The sequence below is a fragment of the Giraffa tippelskirchi genome, chromosome 2, assembly GCF_054371585.1.
Source record: "Giraffa tippelskirchi isolate mGirTip1 chromosome 2, T2T-mGirTip1v1.2.pri, whole genome shotgun sequence".
Lineage (NCBI taxonomy): Eukaryota > Metazoa > Chordata > Mammalia > Artiodactyla > Giraffidae > Giraffa > Giraffa tippelskirchi.
The window spans coordinates 24,191,367-24,204,214 of NC_137276.1; the positions used below are offsets into that span (position 1 = coordinate 24,191,367).

Below are 12,848 nucleotides of genomic sequence, written 5' to 3' on the forward strand. Positions count from 1 at the left end.
GAACTCAAATTATTTCCCAAAACATGGCAGTGCTCTTTCCCTCCCACCACCCACAAGAAGAGAGAAAACTCTCCTTTGAAAGATCAAAGTGGGTGTAGGGAAAACTCCTTAAACATCTGTGTTTTGGGTTATATTATTATAGACATCAATAGATTTCACCACTGGCTGTAAATAAATGAACATTTACTTTGACAAGTCATTCAATATCCTCCATGCTGTCCAGCCAACATAACAGTGTGGAATGAAATTAGAGAGCAGGCAATTTCTGTCTGCAGGAATACATAATTACAATGTACTTACCAAGTGTCTACCTGGGAGCTCCATTAAATTACTATATAATTAAAAGGCAGTTTGTTCTTTACTCAAGCTATTCTGCTTCTCAGAGTATATGGAAGGTTCCCATAATAGTTAAAGGAATTCCAATATTTTATAGAGCAGCCCAGAACATTGATGGGTAACCTCAAAGTAAATAGATGCATGTTGCTTTCATTAACTGTTTATTAGTGTCAATTAATTTCTATTTAATTTATTTCACTATTTTAAATGAAAAAAAAATACTTTGCTCTTTCTGATGGCCAAACCCTTAGAATTGGAATACACAATAAATAGTTTATCACATTGATAAAATTGATACAACAAACACCCGCTCTTTTTTTTTTTTTTTCATTTAGTAGAAAGAATACAGTGTCTTTTGGAAAACTTGTTGCTGAAAATGCCAGGCTTGTAGTCTACAGTACCTTGTATTCTGTTCCGCTTCAGAGATTCCAGCTTCAGTAGTAAAAGTATAAAGGCAACTTGTCAGATTTGTTTTTTATTTAAATAAGTGAATACTAAGGAAATAGCTCGTAGGTAAAGACAAAAGACCTTTTAGTAATGAAATCAAGCCATTGTTTTCTAATGCTTTCTTCCCTTTTGCTTACTATAGTTCTAAGGCAGGGACTATAAAGATCTTGTTGACTGTTCTTCAAGGTGCATATGATTGATTAAGAGCAGTGTATTTCAACTTGAAATGCTTAAATAGTCCAAATTTCAAGTAACCCTAGAAAATATTAAGGGGAAACAAATGATTGTAGCAGAAATTTGCAAATAAAATAGTGCCCCTTCTTTTTTGTGTAGCAAACTCTTCCACTTAAAAAAAAGGGGGAGAAAAATACTCACGCTGTATTTACCATACAGAATAAGGTTAAAATAAGTGTAAATTATTTTATCATATCTCTATTGTTTTCCATGTAATTTTGTCAATGCTTGGGGTGCAGTTTATGTTTTAAAATATTTTGCATTTAATCATAATTACCTGGACTTTTCTTGTACTCTTTTTGCAATTTTGGCTCTTAAGATCCTCTATGTAGTATGTGTGTATTGTTGTCTGTCTTTTCTGCACTCACACTTGGACCTTCAGTAAAGAAGTACAGCAGTATAGGACAGTGGAATTTCCTCATGGGATTTTTTTTCCTCCAGACAAGTTTTAATATTTACATTGTTTATTTTTCCATCAAAGAAGGTTGAGAAAGTCACATATAGATATTGCTGCAGCATTCTGAGTCAGCTGAATAAGTTGTTAGTTCAGCCACCTAAAAGACACAGAGATGAATATAAAAAGGGAGGAAAACATTGAGGGTAATTTAAAGTTCTGCAAAAGAGAGCTATAGTGTATCCTGGAATTCTGTACATGAGGTGGGATTTATTTTCCAGACATCTTCTGGGTTCATCCTGTGATGAAAATTGATTTGTCAGGTGTAAAGAAACTTTAGCAGCAAAGAAAATGAGTGCTATATCGAAGATGAAAATGGAGGATAGAGCACCTGTTTACACACTCTAATAAAGTCTGACAAGTAAAAATAAAGGCACTGGGGTATTATGGCATATTTATTGAGCCGGACACAAATTTGTTTGATTATCTTTCTTAACAGATTGTTTTGGGATTATATAGACTGACCCTGAGGAGATTATAAGTGAAAGTCATGCCTCACTTCGGAGAAGGCAATGGCACCCCACTCCAGTACTCTTGCCTGGAAAATCCCATGGACGGAGGAGCCTGGTAGGCTGCAGTTCAGTGGGGTCGCTAAGAGTCGGACACGACTGAGCGACTTCACTTTCACTTTTCACTTTCATGCACTGGAGAAGGAAATGGCAACCCGCTCCAGTGTTCTTGCCTGGAGAATCCCAGGGACGGGGGAGCCTGGTGGGCTGCCGTCTGCGGGGTCGCACAGAGTCGGAAACAACTGAAGCGACTTAGCAGCAGGAGCAGCATGCCTCACTTTCCTCCCCAGCATACACAAATTATACATACACACATGTAGAGGCACACAGCTCTTTTCTAACCAGCATAAAATTTGCATTTTGAATAGTGACTGAAGTTTGGGGAAATAGCTAACAATTTCATTTATGATTAATCTTCAAAGAGGACGTACAAAGAAAAAAAAGAAACCGAGTCTCACATACATTCTTTTAATCTATGTTTGCATGTGGGTTTTTCTTTTTTTTTTTTTTCTGTCTTCTAGAAACATGTAGAATAGAGAAGTAGTACTTATGTGGTAGTTTAGTCGCTAACTGTGTCCTACTCTTGCGACCCCGTGGAATGTAGCCCACCAGGCTCCTCAGTCCATGGGATTCCCCAGGCAAGAATACTGGAGTGGAGTGCCATTTCCTACTGCACGGGATCTTCCTGACCCAAGGATCGAACCAGGGTCTCCCGCACTGCAAGCACATTCTTTACCGGCTGAGCTACCAGGGAAGCCCAGTACTTATAAAATAGCTCTTTTATAATTTAAAATACAATATACAAAATTAAAATATCATGAAAAAATACGAACAGAATGTGGGAAGAGTAGAAGTCAGGGTTAGGGAGTTGAATAACAGATCACTGGAATGTAAACCGAAGCACAGAGAGGAAGAAAATGGAAAGAACAGAACAGTGTTGTAAAAGACACGTAAGACATGGTCAAATCTTTTAACCTGTGTGTAATGGAGTCCCAAAAAGGAGAGAGGGAATGAAGAAAAGCAACGTTTGAAAAGATAATAATTGAGAATTCTCCCAGACTGATAAAAGATCTCAACCCACATATTTTGGAAGATCAGTGAAACCTAAACTGGAGAAATACAAAGAAAATCGCACATAAGACACCTCATAGTCAAATTGCTGAAATCAAAGTTAAAGAACAAAATCTTAAAGCAGCAAGAGAAAATAGGTGCATTATCTTCAAAGAAGCAACACTAAAACCGATGCCTGATGTTTCAACAGAACCTATGAATCCAGAAAACAATAACATGACACTTTTTTTAAAGCGCAGAAAAAAAAGAATTTCAGTCTTGAATTCTATACCTAATGAAAATGTTCATCAACAGTGAATGCAAAATGAAGACTTTCTCAGACACACAAAAGCTGAGAGAATTTATTACCAGTAGAGTCACACTGCATGAATTCTAAAGGACATTTTTTTAGGCTGAAGAAAAGTAATTTCAAGTGGAAGCTTTGAACTACATGAAAGAATAAAGGATAAAAATGGGAGTAAGATATGATTGAAAACGAGCATATAAAACAACCACTATTTTCTATAACATGTAGAAGGAAACCATGTGAGGAAAAACACAAAAAGGAGAGATTACATAGGGTTAAGCTTTTTAAAGTTTTCTGTACTATTCTAGATGTGGATATATTATTTAAGTTAGACAGTAATAAGAAAAGTATGCAAAGCTAGCATATCCACTAAAAAAAAATAATACAAAGGTATGCTAAACTAATAAAATATCTCTTCAATTTTTTTTTTTTCTGAGCACTAGGAGTATATTGTTGAGTAAGCAAAATGCCTGCCCCATAGAGAAGAGACAGAAAATAATCTTTAAAAATGAATATATAATGTGTTAGATGATGAGGACTCTCCCTGGTAGCTAAGGCAGTAAAAGAATCTGCCTGCAGTAGAGGATACCTGGGTTTGATCCCCTGATCCCCTGGGTTGAGAAGATCCCCTGAGAAGGGAGTTGGATTATAAAGAAAGCTGAGCACCTAAGAATTGATGCTTTTAAATTGTGGTGTTGGAGAAGACTCTTGAGAGTCCCTTGGACTGCAAGGAGATCCAACCGGTCTATTCTAAAGGAAATCAGTGCTGAATATTCATTGGAAGGACTGATGCTGAAGCTGAAACTCCAATACTTTGGCCACCTGATGTGAAGAACTGACTCATTGGAAAAGACCCTGATGCTAGGAAAGATTGAAGGCATGAGAAGGGGTTGACAAAGGATGAGATGGCTGGATGGCATCACCGACTCGATGGACATGGGTTTGGGTAGACTCTGGGAGTTGGTGATGGACAGGGAGGCCTGGCGTGATGCAATTCATGGGGTCGCAAAGAGTCGGACATGACTGAGCGACTGAACTGAACTGAACTGACATATAACATTGTGTATGTTTAAGGTGTACAATATAATGCAAGTTTATATTATGATATGACTACCACCATACAGTTAGTTAGCACATTCATCACCTCACATAATTACCATTTTTGTTGTTGTTTTGAGGTGAGAACATTTAAGGCTGTCTTAGCAACTTTAAAGTGTAGTTGACCCTAGAGTAACTATGTAGTTAGGAAGTAGGTCTCCCATGCACTTGAAAAGTCTGTGTATAACTTAACAGTTGACCCTCCTTATTCACAGTTACTCATAGTGCTTCCCAGGTGGTGCTGTTAGTGGTAAAGAACCTGCCTGCCAATGCAGGAGACATAAGGGATGCAAGTTCAATCCCTGGGTCAGGAAGATTTCCTGGAGAAGGGCATGGAAACCCACTCCAGTATTTTTACCTGGAGAATACCATGGACAGAAGAGCCTGGAAGGCTACAGTCCATGCGGTTGCAGAGTCAGACATGACTGAAGTGACTTAGCATGCATGCACTCATAGGTCTGCATTCATGGATTCACACAACTACAGATCATGTAGGAGTGTAGTCCTTATTAATTAAAAAAAAAAATAGAAACATTTACAAGGGACCCACATAGTTCACACTCATGTCCAAGGGTCAACTGTATACAAAAAAGTACTGTTAACTATAGTGACCACAGGGCTTTAATTTTTTACCTTTCCAACTGTGTCATCAGGCCTCTCTGGATATGTGTTGTGTTAACTAGACCTCATATTTAATGGCATGGTATTTTTCTGAATCTACAGTTGGACAGAACTGTAGCCTCTGTGAGTATTCTTTATTCAAGCTTGATTACCAAAGCTGCTTTGGCTTACATCATAACACACATGATGAAAAACCATGTAAGAGTGGACTCTCACTTCAGGGGTCCAAACACTTTGGAAGTATTAGGTAATATGACAGTGGTGGCTGGAGCTTCTTAATGCCCAAGTAGGGTCTAGGAGGCAAGTCATACCAGATAAACATAGAGATAGATGCCAACAGAATGCTTCTACTGAGGTCTATTGCATTGATACAGTTAGTATACACAATGAATACATGTCACTTATAGACCATCAATTATATTTAATTTACAATCAGAAAACAGTTATAGTTTCCTTCCAAGGAGAAAATGCAAGAGTTAAAACTGAGCAAGATTGGTGGTGTTTTATTACCATGTATCAAGCTCTTTTCTTGGTTTTTATGGCTATTCACAGAAGAAATATCTATTACGACACTCTTTTTAAGTGGATCTATATTAAGACTACTTGAGACATCCCTGGTCACTCAAATTCATAAGATATAACTTATTGCAGAGTAGAAGCATTTTCAAGTTGGTGATTAGTAAGGTTTTTATTGTTCTCTCTTTTTTTTTCTTTAAAGACTTTTAGAGCCATTTTCAGTTTACAGAATTGAGAGGAAGGTATGGTGATTTCCCACATACCCTACACCCCACACATGAATATACCCCCTCATTATCAAAATAACTTACCAGAATGGTAAAATTTTTTCCAAGAATGAACCTACATTGAGAATTGGATCTCCCAAAGTCCACAAGTTGCCTTAGGGTTCACTCTAATTTAGTGTTTAATATTCTATGGGTTTTGACAAATATGTTGTGACATATATACATCATTATAATATCATACAAAGTATTTTCTTCCCTCTAAAAATCCTCAAAATTCTCCAAGCCAGGCTTCAGAAATATGTGAACCGTGAACTTCCAGATGTTCAAGTTGGTTTTAGAAAAGGCAGAGGAACCAGAGATCAAATTGCCAATATCCACAGGATCATCGAAAAAGCAAGAGAGTTCCAGAAAAACATCTATTTCTGATTTTTTGACTATGCCAAAGCCTTTGACTGTGTGGATCACAATGAACTGTGGGAAATTCTTCAAGAGATGGGAATACCAGACCATCTGACCTGTCTCTTGAGAAACCTGTATGCAGGTCAGGAAGCAACAGCTAGAACTGGACATGGAACAACAGACTGGTCCCAAATAGGACAAGGAGTACGTCAAGGCTGTATATTGTCACCCTGCTTATTTAACTTACATGCAGAGTACATCATGAGAAATGCTGGGCTGGAAGAAACACAAGCTGGAATCAAGATTGCCGGGAGAAATATCAATAACCTCAGATATGCGGATGACACCACCCTTATGGCAGAAAGTGAAGAAGAACTAAAGAGCCTCTTGATGAAGGTGAAAGAGGAGAGTGAAAAAGTTGGCTTAAAGCTCAACGTTCAGAAAACTAAGATCATGGCATCTGGTCCCATCACTTCATGGGAAATAGATGGGGAAACAGTGGAAACAGTGTCAGACTTTATTTTTTGGGGCTTCAGAATCACTGCTGATGGTGACTGCAGCCATGAAATTAAAAGACGCTTACTCCTTGGAAGGAAGGTTATGACCAACCTAGATAGCATATTTAAAAGTAGAGACATTACTTTGCCAACAAAAGTCCATCTAGTCAAGGCTATGGTTTTTCCAGTGGTCATGTATGGATGTGAGAATTGGACGGTGAAGAAAGCTGAGCGCCAAAGAATTGATGCTTTTGAACTGTGGTGTTGGAGAAGACTCTTGAGAGTCCCTTGGACTGCAAGGAGATCCAATCAATCCATCCTAAAAGAGATCAATCCTGGGTGTTCATTGGAAGGTCTGATGTTGAAGCTGAAACTCCAATACTTTGGCCACCTCATGTGAAGGGTTGACTCATTGGAAAAGACCCTGATGCTGGGTAGGATTGGGGGCGGGAGGAGAAGGGGCCGATGGAGGATGAGATGGTTGGATGGCATCACCGACTCGATGGACATGGGTTTGGGTAGACTCCGGGAGTTGGTGATGGACAGGGAGGCCTGGCGTGCTGCAATTCATGGGGTCGCAAAGAGTCGGACACGACTGAGCAACTGAACTGAACTAAAAATCCTATGCACTCTGACAATTTATCTTTCTTACTCCTGGAACCCCCAATCACTGATATTTCTATTTTTAATTATGTGTGTGTGTATGTGTGCGTTTCTGCTCTGTCGTGTCCAACTCTCATGACCACATGGATTATAGTCCTCTAGGCTCCTTGGTCCATGGAATTTTCCAGGCAAGAATACTGGAGTGGGTTGCCATTTCCTACTCCAGGGGATCTTCCTGACTCAGACATCAAACTTGCATCTCTTGGATCTTCTGCATTGGCAGGAGGATTCTTTACCATTGTGCCACCTGGGGAGCAATTTTTAATTATGCTTGCATGCCTGCTAAGTCACTTCAGTCCTATCTAACTCTATGACCCTATGGAATGTAGGCTGCCAGGTTCCTCTGTCATCTACGAGGATTCTCCAGGCAAGAATACTGGAGTGGGTTGCCACGCCCTCCTCCGGGGATCTTCCTGACTCAGAGATTGAACCCATGTCTTTTATGTCCCCTGCATTGGCAGGTGGGTTCTTTACCACTAGCGCCCCCTAGGAAGTCTCAAATTATTCTTGACCTTTATATTATTCAGGTATAACTGACAATAAAATAAGTATACAACATGAGAATTACCCCATCAAGTTAAACATTTCACATATTTACCTCTAGTATTGTTTGCTTGTTTAGTGATAATATATGTTCCATTCTATTTATATTTTACAGTACCGTGTTGTGGACTATAGTCACCATGTTATACATTAGATACTCAGACTTATTTATATTTTACCTAACCTCTCTCTGTTTCTTCTACCCCAAGCTACTACTTTTCTATTCTATGATTTTATGAGTTCAGCTTACTTAAATATTTATTATTTTATTTATTTTTATTAAATTATAGTTGATTTACATTATATTAGCTTCCAATTTACAACAAAATAATTCAGTGCTTCTACAGATTTAACAATATTGGCAGGGGAGCTAAATCTGACCTGAGCATGAGTCACGGCTTTTCTCAGAGTGTACTGGCAGTCACCACCTTTGGTGGGAGGTAGAGCTGAAGATGGAGGGAAGCTAGGGCCAGAGATATGTGTGAGCTCAAGTTTCTTCCATAATAAGTGTCTGTCATAGTTCTGCCAGAGGCAGGCTTGGGTCCAGGTTGGCCTCATTCCCTTTAAGTGTGTGCACTCTCCTTGGCAGTGTTACCTCTGCCATAGAGGAGAGCAGGAGAGCGGTGTGAGAACAAGAGGGGTTAGCCAAGTTGCTTGGTATGGCCTGGGGTACGCTCTGGGGCAGTTATGGGAAACTAGCCAGAGCCCAAGGCAGCTTTCAGTATGCTTCTTCCATGCTGTTCCAGGGGTGAGCAAGCGTATCTGCATCCTCTTCATGAGTGGAATCTCGGTCTCACATAGCCTTCCAGTAAGTCCCTCTGAAACCAACTAAGGAAACTCAACTTTCTGGTGTGAGACCCCAGGTCTGGGGCACATAGTTTATGGCTTTAACCCCTCACTATGCAGAAAGGATTCTGGAGCCCATAATATCCACCTCCTCTTCTGTCTCTCCGGCTAGGTCATAGGTCCTGACCCGATTGCTTTTTCTTCATCCTACCTGATTCTGTGTGGGTCTTTCCATACAGCTTTGGTTATAGGAGAGTCTTCAGGTTGTTTTCAGTGAGAACTGCCCCGCCCCACATGTGTACAGATGTATTTCTGATGTGTTCATGGGGAGGGGTGAGCTCAGCATCTTCCTACTTTGCCATTTCGACTCCTCTCTATTGTTTTGAGTTTTTGTTTTATGTTACATATATAAGTGAAATCAGGCAGTGCTATCTTCCCCTGTCTGATTAATTTTACTTAGCATAATGCCCCTAAGATTCACCAATGATTTTGCAAATGATAAGATTTAAAGCTTAATAATATTTTACTGTGTATATGTAGCTTCTCTGATAGCTCAGTTGGTAAAGAATCCACCTGCAATGCAGGAGACCCTGGTTTGATTCCTGGGTCAGGAAGACCTGCTGGAGAAGGGATAGGCTACCCACTCCAGTATTCTTGGGCTTCCTCCATGGCTCATATGGTAAAGAATCCGCCTGCAATGCAGGAGACCTGGGTTTGATCCCTGGGTTGGGAAGATCCCCTGGAGAAGGGAAAGGCTACCCACTCCAGTATTCTGGCCTGGAGAATCCCATGGACTGTGTAGTCAATGGGGTCACAAAGAGTGGGACACATCCCATTCTCTTCATCCTTCCATTTATCAGTGGACACTTGGGTTGTTTTCAAACCTTGGCTACTGTGAATGATGCTACAATAAACATCAGAGTAGAGATATCTCTTTGAAATAATAATTTTGTTTTTTTGGGGGAGCATATATGCAGAAGTAGGTTTGCTCAGTCACATGGTAGTTATATTTTAATTTCTTTAGAAACCTCCAAACAATTTTCCATAGTAGTTGTATCAGCTCAACAACAGTGAACAGGATTTCACTTTTCTTTACAGCATACCCAGCATTTGTTATCTCTTCTTTTTGACAGTAGACATTCTAAAATGTATGTGGTGATATCTCATTGTGATTTTGATTTGCATTTCTCTAATGATTAGTGACATAGTGTACTTAACATGTACTTGTTGGTCATTTATATGTATACTATGGAAAAATGTCTATTCAGATATTTTGGCCATATATATATTTATATATATATATATATATATATATGAAAACTATGATACTGATGAAGGAAACTGAAAAGGACACAAATAGATGAAAAGATATTTCATACTAAACAATTAGAAGCATTCATTTTGTTAAAATATACATATTACTTAAACTATCTAGACTTAATGCAATCCCTATCAAAATTCCAATGGCATTTTTCACAGGAACAGGACAAAAATCCTAAAATTTGTGTGGAACCAAAACAGAGCTGAAAGAGCCAGAGCAATGTGGAAAAATAAGAGCAAATCTGGAGCTATGAGATTATATAGCAGACACATCAGTATCATATTTTTATATATAAATATATAATGCTATTGAGTTACATGAGTTCTATTATATTTTGAGTATTGATTATTGGATATTTGGTTTGCTAATATTTCTCCCATTCCATTGGTTCCATTTTGATTTCATTGATAATTTCCTTCCCTGTGCAGAAGCTTTCCAGTTTAAGGTAGTCCTACCTGTTTAATTTTGCTTTCACTGCCTTTCCTTTGGTGTCGAATGTAAAAAAATTACTGCTGAGATGAATATCAAGGAGCTTATCTCTTGTGATTTCTTCTATGGTTTGTTTTAGGAGTTTCATTGTCTCAGGTTTACATCCGAGTGTTTAAGCCATTTTGAGTTGATTTTTGTTTATGGTCCAAGACAGGGATACAGGTTTATTCTTTTCTATGTGGCTACCCGGAATTCGCATCACCATTATTGGAGACTATCCTTTCTCCATTGAATATGGATAGTCTTGGCTCCTTTGTTTTAAGTCATTGAATATGTAACTGTGGGTTTATTTTGGGCCTATATCTCTGTTTCCCTGGTAGCTCATCTGGTAAAGAATCCACCTGCAATGCCAGAGACCCTGGTTTGATTTCTGGGTTGAGAAGATCCACTGGAGAAGGGATAGGATACCCACTCCAGTATCCTTGGGCTTCCCTGGCAGCTCAGGCAGTAAAGAATCTGCCTGCAATGCAGGAGACCTGGATTTGATCCTTGGGTCAGTAAGATTCCCTGGAGAAGGGAACAGCTACCTATTCCAGTATTCTGGCCTGGAGAATCCATGGACTAGAGTCCATGGGGTCACAAAGAGTGGGACGTGACTGACCGACTTTCACTTTCACTTTTCATCTTCTGTTTCATTGATTTATATGTCCTTATGCCAATAGCATTCTGTTTCGATTACTGTAGCATCGCTATATAATCTCATAGCTCCAGATTTGCTCTTATTTTTCCACATTGCTCTGGCTCTTTCAGCTCTGTTTTGGTTCCACACAAATTTTAGGATTTTTGTCCTGTTCCTGTGAAAAATGCCATTGGAATTTTGATAGGGATTGCATTAAGTCTAGATAGTTTAAGTAATATGTATATTTTAACAAAATGAATGCTTCTAATTGTTTACTATGAAATATCTTTTCATCTATTTGTGTCCTTTTCAGTTTCCTTCATCAGTATCATAGTTTTCAGTGTATAAGTCTCACATCTTTAGTTTTCATTTTCCTAAGTATATTATTTAGGAAATAAACCCAATAAATGAGATTGTTAAATTCTCTTTCTCAAAATGCATTGATGGTGTATAGGAATGCAAATTTATTATGTATCTTGCAACTTTACTGAATTAATTTATTAGACCTACATTTTTTGGGGGGTGGGCATGGATCCTTTAGGGTTTTCTAAATGTTGGTTGGCTGAGAAGTTTGTACTGGCTTTTATATCACATCTTACAGTATATTATGCCTATAAAGTTTCTCCTAAAAAAATCTGCTGATAGTCTTATGGAAGTTACCTTCTTTGTGAGAAGTTGTTTCTCTTGCTGTTTTAAATTATCTCCTTGTCTTTAACTTGACAATTAAATTGTAATGTCTCAGTGTGGGTCTCTTGAATTTTATCTTATTTGGTGCCTTTTGGGATTCCTGCATCTGGATGTTTGTTTCTTTCTCCACTTTAGGGAATTGATCAGCCATTATTTCTTTGACTAAGCTTTCTGCCCCTTTTTCTCTTCTCCTTCTGTGACCTTCTACAATGTGAATATTGGTCAGCTTGATGGTTTTCAACTCTTTTACGTGAATATCAAAGAACAATTATTGGATCAGATGGTAAGATTGCATTTAGTTTCATAAGAAACTGCCAACTGTCTTTCAAAGTGACTATCATTTTGAATTTCCAGCACCAATGTATGAGTGTTTCTGTTGTTCTGCAGTCTTGCCAGTTTTTGGTGTTGTCAGTATTTTGGTTTTAGGATATTCTATTAATAATAGATGTGTAATCTTATCTCTTATGTTTTAATATATATTTCTCTGACATATGATGTGGAACTTCTTTGCATCTGTTTATGTGATGGCTTGTCTTCTAGTCCTCTTGAGTCTTTTACAGAGCAGAAAATTTTAATTTTAATGTAGTCCTTACCAATCATTTTTTATGGATTGTGTCTTTGTTGTATCTAAAAAGCATCATCATTTGCAGGGCATCCAAGTTTTCTCCTATGGTACCTTCTAGGAATTTTATAGTATTTCAATTTACAGTTAAGTCTATGATTCATTTTGAATCACCTTTTGTGATAGATGTAAAGTCTGTGTCTAAATTCTTTTTTTTTTTTTCGGAAAGACATGCAATTGTTTCAGCATCATTTATTTAAGAGACTGTCTTTGCTCCATCTTAGTACTTTTGCTTCTTTGTCAAAGGTCAGTTAGTGATATTTATAGAAGTATATTTCTGGACTCTATATTCTGTTCTATTGATCTTTTTTTCTATTCTTTCACGGATACAATACTGTGATGATTACTGTGAAATTCAGGTAAAGTCAGCCCTCCACCTTTGTTCTTTTCCTTTTATTCTTTGTTTTTAATATATGGCAAGAT

The 12,848-nt window shown here is 38.2% G+C and overlaps 1 protein-coding gene across 3 annotated transcripts in view; it reads right to left on the reverse strand.

Annotated features, from left to right (window-relative positions):
- Positions 1–798: 798 nt before the first annotated feature.
- The window catches only part of LOC145539478 (uncharacterized), a 702,259-nt gene continuing 690,209 nt past the window's right edge, over positions 799–12,848 (reverse strand). For all 3 annotated transcript variants that reach the window (XR_014077848.1, XR_014077852.1, XR_014077853.1), the window contains 2 exons: positions 1,295–1,571; positions 799–1,039 (listed from right to left, as the gene is read on the reverse strand). The gene's annotated coding sequence lies outside the window, so the exon portion shown is untranslated. The remainder of the gene's footprint in view (positions 1,040–1,294; positions 1,572–12,848) is intronic.